The sequence below is a fragment of the Oncorhynchus tshawytscha genome, linkage group LG06 (genome assembly GCF_018296145.1).
Source record: "Oncorhynchus tshawytscha isolate Ot180627B linkage group LG06, Otsh_v2.0, whole genome shotgun sequence".
Taxonomy (NCBI): Eukaryota; Metazoa; Chordata; class Actinopteri; order Salmoniformes; family Salmonidae; genus Oncorhynchus; species Oncorhynchus tshawytscha.
Window position 1 is genome coordinate 46,334,744 of NC_056434.1, and position 5,768 is coordinate 46,340,511.

The 5,768-nt window shown below is 38.2% G+C and overlaps 1 long non-coding RNA gene across 1 annotated transcript; it reads left to right on the forward strand.

The window, feature by feature from the left end:
* The first annotated feature begins 4,337 nt into the window (after nt 1-4,337).
* Nucleotides 4,338-5,352, forward strand: LOC121846682. Its single transcript, XR_006083624.1, has 3 exons — nt 4,338-4,632; nt 5,079-5,177; nt 5,275-5,352. It is a non-coding gene; the product is annotated as an uncharacterized LOC121846682 (long non-coding RNA).
* The last annotated feature ends 416 nt before the right edge of the window (nt 5,353-5,768 follow it).

Consider the following 5,768-nt stretch of genomic DNA (forward strand, 5'->3'; position numbering starts at 1 on the left):
TTCATATATAGATCTAAGCTCTTTTGTTTGTTTCCAGACTTCAATCCATAGATTTAAAGTGTTTTTAATGAAAGGGTTGTTTATGAGACCTAGCAAAGCTTTAGGTGGGCTAATATAAGGAATAGATGCCAATGTAGCAGGGGTCAGACACTCCTCCTCTATCTGTCTCCCAGAGGGTAAACTTGTTGTTGTATCTTGCCATATCCACACAGTTTAACTGAGATGCCCAGTAATACAACTGGAAGTCAGGTAGAGTGAGTCCTCCTTCTGAGTATGGTTTGCATAAAGTTGTGAGTTTCACTCTGGAGGTTTTCCCTTTCCACAGAAATGAAGAAATCTTCCTATTAAGTTGTTAGAAAAATACTTTGGGAAAAGGAAAAGGCAAGGTTTGAAAAAGGTACAAGAATTTTGGTAATATATTCATCTTTACACAATTGACCCGCACAATAAGAGAAATTGGTATATCCCGCCATCTATCCAATTCTTCCCCAACCTTTTTGAGAAGTGGAGTATAGTTCAGTTGATATGTCTTAATAATTTCAGAAGAAATTTGCAATCCAAGATATGTCATTTTCTGTGGTTTCCAAGAAAATGTTTGGTGTAAGATTGGGTTCTGCATATCTGCCCTGTTAAAAGGCATAATTATATTCTGCGATTTATTTATTTTTTTTATATCCTGAAAAGGTCCCATATTCTTTCAGGATGTCAACTAATGTTCGGAGGGAAATTTCTTGTTTAGTGAGGTAAAGCAAAATGTCATCGGTATATAGCGAGACCAGATGTTCACGCCCACCTATACAAACATTATGGATGGATGAGATCTAAAAGCTTCTGCCAGTGGCTCTATAGCCAAAGAAAATAGGAGCAGACTAGCGGGACAACCCTGTCTTATGCCACGTGATAGGGAGAACTGTGAGGAAATGTTTCCATTAGTCAGGATCTGAGCTACCGGACATTTGTACAGTAATCGAACCAGACCTACATACTAAGGTCCAATATTCATCCTATGTAAAACCTCTAACAGGTAGTTCCATTCTATGCGGTCAAAAGCTTGTTCCGCATCTAATGAAGCCGCCACTACAGATTCTTGGTCATTCTCTATATAATGCATAATATTAAATCATCTTCTGATATTATCAGGAGATGAGCGGTTTCTTACAAAGCCTGTTTGGTCCATATCAACCAAGTCCGGTAGAACCTTATCCAGTCTAAGAGCAATGAGTTTCGCAAGAATCTTATATGAAGTGTTCAATAGAGATATTGGTCTATTCGACCCACAAAGCATAGGATCTTTCCCAGGTTTTAACAAAACTGTGATCAGTGACTGTTCAAGTGTGTCTGGGAGCTTTTCTGTCTCTATGGCATAATTTAACATACTGCAAAGAAGCTCAATTAGTTTGGGTAAAAAGGATCGATAGAATTCAATAGGGAATCCGTCTAACCCTGGTGATTTTCCCCCAGCAGTGTTGAAAATGGATTCCCTAATTTCCTCTGATGTAATCTCTTTCTCCAAGTGCTCTCTATCCTCATCAGTTAAAGTTTGTAAATTGGGTTTGTTCAAAAACTCATGCATTGTGGCAGGGGCATCCCCTTCAGACTTGTACAATGTTTCATAAAACTCCCTGAAGACTAGATTAATTTCCTCAGGACTGTGAACAACTGTGTTAATGGGTAGCTTAATAGAGCTAATAACTCTACGAGCATCCTCTCGTCTTATCTGGCAAGGAAGCAACTTTCCTGCTTTATCTCCATGTTCGTAGTGGTTTTGTTTTGTTCTCCTGCGAGCATTTTCCACTTTATGGGTCGTCAGGGTGTTATATTCCAATCGCTTTGAGTCAAATTTTTGTAGAGTTGAGTCATCAAATGTTACACTATGTTCATTTTCCAGATCTGTAATTTCATTCTCCTAACGAATCTACTTGAGCCTTATACATCTTACGAGCATCTGAACTAATGGATATGATTTGCCCCCTCAGATATGCAAGGAGAGCTTCTCATAAAATTAGGGAGGGTTGTTATTGGTGCTAAAAAATATGTCTATATGAGTGTTCAGAAATGTTACAAATGTGGGATTATTTAGTAAGTATGTACCAAACCTCCATCTTCTTGAGGGTGGCTGTGCTCTACTGACGGGTACTGAAGCCAGCAGGGCAGAATGATCTGATATACATCTTGTTAACACTGAGCCCATTACCATTGTGATTGTGTATGGTCCTAACCATGATGATCCTACATTTTACCAAGACATCTTTTTGAAGTTAATGTGCCCATCATCAGAGATAATAATAGCAGGGGATTTTAACTTGGTACTGGACCATTCCAGTGATAGATCTTCCTCTAATAGTATCAACCTCACACAGGCAGCTAAAATGTTAAAAGCAGAAATGGAACACTTTGGACTCGTAGAGTTATGGAGATTTCACAACCAAAAGGTTAAAGAATACTCATTTTACTCCCCTGTCCATAACAGTTACTCCAGAAGAGACTTATTTCTTATTCCTGCAGCCAAGGGAAGTTTAACTACGGGGTGTAAGTACTTACCCTCTTATGGCTGCATCCCTTGTTCTCAATTTCCGCCTGAAGACATACCCTAATCTAACTAATCTAACCTGTTGCTCAGCCCCAGAGGCAAGGATATGCATATTCTTGGTATCATTTGAATGGAAACATTCTGAAGTTTGTGGAAATGTTAATTGAATTTAGGAGAATATAACACAGTAGATCTGGTGGAAGAAAAGAGAAAGAAAGAGCATACGTTTTCTGTTTTTTTATTGTTGTAGCATCATCTTTCACATGTACTAGAATAGCCACACAGTCAGATAGGATGCTGGAGATAATTTTGATGGATAACACAAGAGGGCAACTGTAGGTGTGCAAAGTTTCAGACTGAAAACTTCAGGAATGGGTGAGCTACATGACATTTAGCATGAAGTCACTCAGGTGTCCCACACAAGTTGCCCAAATGTACCCAAGTGGCCAAATTGGTGAAATGACCAAAACTATATACAACAGTGCAAATAACTGTATACAACATATCAAAAAGCAAATCTAACACACAAAAAAATATGTAAAAATGTTTTAAAAAATATTAGAAAATAAATATTTTCAAAAAACAGACTCTTTGGAAGTCCTCTACACAATATTTTGCTGCCTGTGCCATGTCCCATAGCAGTCTCTTTCTGATGTAAAGCAGAGGTAAACTGAACAAGTGGTGATGGGGGACCCAAATTGTCTAAGGAAATGTAGGTGACAGTAATAATATTGCACACATATTCAGAAATCTGGGCTGATGGAATCATTGTCTACTCTCTATAATTTCCGCTCGAGGACCTGCCCCTCACCCACTGCAGAGTGCACAAATGTACCAAACTACCAAAAATGTCACAGGTCAACACAGTTCCCCCTGCACCTTGCTGCAGTGACAAATCTCTCCCCAGGGTTGCCATGTAGCAATTGTGTCTTTTATTGAGGCATTTTTAAAACTTTGCTGCAGGTGAAAAGTTTTGGTCGCTGGGTGCAAGTTTTTATACTACTTCTATATTGCACCGTTATCAAAAAAAATCCATTCATTTCCCTGTAATCTGCTGAAATTGTGATAGTTTTCAGTCTTTGAAAACAGTTTTCACTGGATTTACTAGAATTTGAAATTGACCTGGCAAGCCGTTTTTTTAAGGAAGAGGAGGATGGTTGCAGACGTTTGCATTCATGCAAGAAGGTAAGCTATTAACTAAACTGTTTACCAATATTTTAACTATAATTGTATTTGGTGTATTGGCAAGCAACGCATGTTCCCATTGTCTTTATTTGTAACTAATGTTAGCTAATGTATATCCTTCGGTGGAATCCAACATGCATTGACAATGTCCGAAAGCCGCATTGTGTCAGATTTACTGTCATGAGATTGAAATTGGTAGGCTTATCCAAACAATTCATTACTGTGCAATTGTTACTTTGCATGTTTTTACCTTATACTTATTTACTGCTTGCAAATGATTAGCGTGCTAGCTAGTGGTTAGCGTGCTAGCTAGCGGTTTAGCATAATTGGTAAACATATATCTTTGATTCAGAATACATGATTGTGGTTAAACCAATGTTACATGCATTGGAAAATAATATTGCCAGTGTAACTTGAATTGGTATACAAGCTAGCTAGAAAATCCAGTTCCTTTTCATCTGTTTTGTCAAGTCATAAGCATGCATGTGTGCCGAAATATTTAAATAAATCCCGACATTAAATATATATTTTAAAGTTTTGGTAGTTTTTTTTATAGCCCTTTCTTACCCAAAGATAAATAAGTTGCTAGTTATTTTAGCTTTGCATGTAAAAGAGTGAAACACCACATGTAACTAACAGTTAAACTGTAAGTCTATGTCGTTGTTTTTTGTTTGAATTGTTTACGTGTTCGCTATGCGTGGGAAATTATAAGACAAGCGGAACTACGTAGCTAATAACTGTTGTAACGGGGATCCTTATTGTAGCAGCACACTTTTGGAGCGAAGGCAATCCCGCGCTGTGTTAGCAAAATTTTCATGTCATCGGGTGAAATTCGTAAAGGTTGAAGTGTGTATGTTAGGATGGTAACATTATAATAATTAAGGATGAAGTGTGAATTCATGCCAGGAATAATAAGGGTGAAGTTTGATTTCCTCCCTTCTGTAATAAGCAGCCAATTAGTTATTTTTCCTTTATTCATGTGTTTAATCTGATACTGTTACAGCGCCGGCTAAACTGTTTATGTATGTAAGCACTTCAGAGTTATACCAAGCTAATAAGTCACTCGTAAGATACGTTTGTAAGAGTGTGCTTAACTGTATTTTTAATTATACTGTTTCTCGTTTAGTCCATCCATAAAAGCAGATCAGCTTTTGTTGCATCCAGGAACTTGTATAATGTGCTTATGTTATGCTTATACTTGCTTTTTTACCTTGAAAGTCGTCTTAAAAATGGAAATTGTAATAGATGTTTGTAGGACCGTCATTGGTGTCCCCCAGCCCATCCCCTTTGTTGTGTGCCAAGCAATCTTGTCATTCTTTTAAGTCTCAATCATTCTTTTTGATATTTGTCTTCCTTTACAAAGGCACTGCAGAGGCTAAGAAGACGCATGGAAACTCTAAAAGAAACGTAATTCAACTTGTAAACCAGATTTCAAAAGGAAATAATGAATCCCGAAGCTCAGGTTTGTCAGTTGTTAGAATGAGAATACTGGGGATTTTTTGAATCATATTCAATTGCCTAATTTGCACATGACTAATTTAATATTATTGTATCCTTAGATGTCAGACACCGAGGCTGCCAGTACCTCTGGGTCGATAGTCCATGTGTTGGATGATGCACACGCCGTTGATCAGAACAGACAGCGTATATGTAAGTTAGTGTTATTCAACACCAGCACATACTGTAAGTTCTTGTGAATCTGCTTTGTAAATCAAAGATAGGCAAGTCTGCACTTTCATCCATATTCATTGTATTATAACAAAATGTAAAGTAGAGGAGCACAGAGCCATAACTAATCAAAATATGCCAGTGTCCAAATACTTTTGTCTGTCTAGTTATCTAAGATATTTTTTTCTGCACACAGCCACACAGGTCGCACTAACCACTCCCTTTACTGACCAGTAGGAGAGAAGTGCCCTTTGGAAAATCCTCTTGACCCTGGGTCCCACTGGAAGCACAAGCCTCCTATCAAGCAGTGGCATGCTCCTATCCTGCGGCTGGGCTGAGCGGGAATGGGAGAATAGCCAACGGGGAGCGCAGGAAGAGAGTGAAG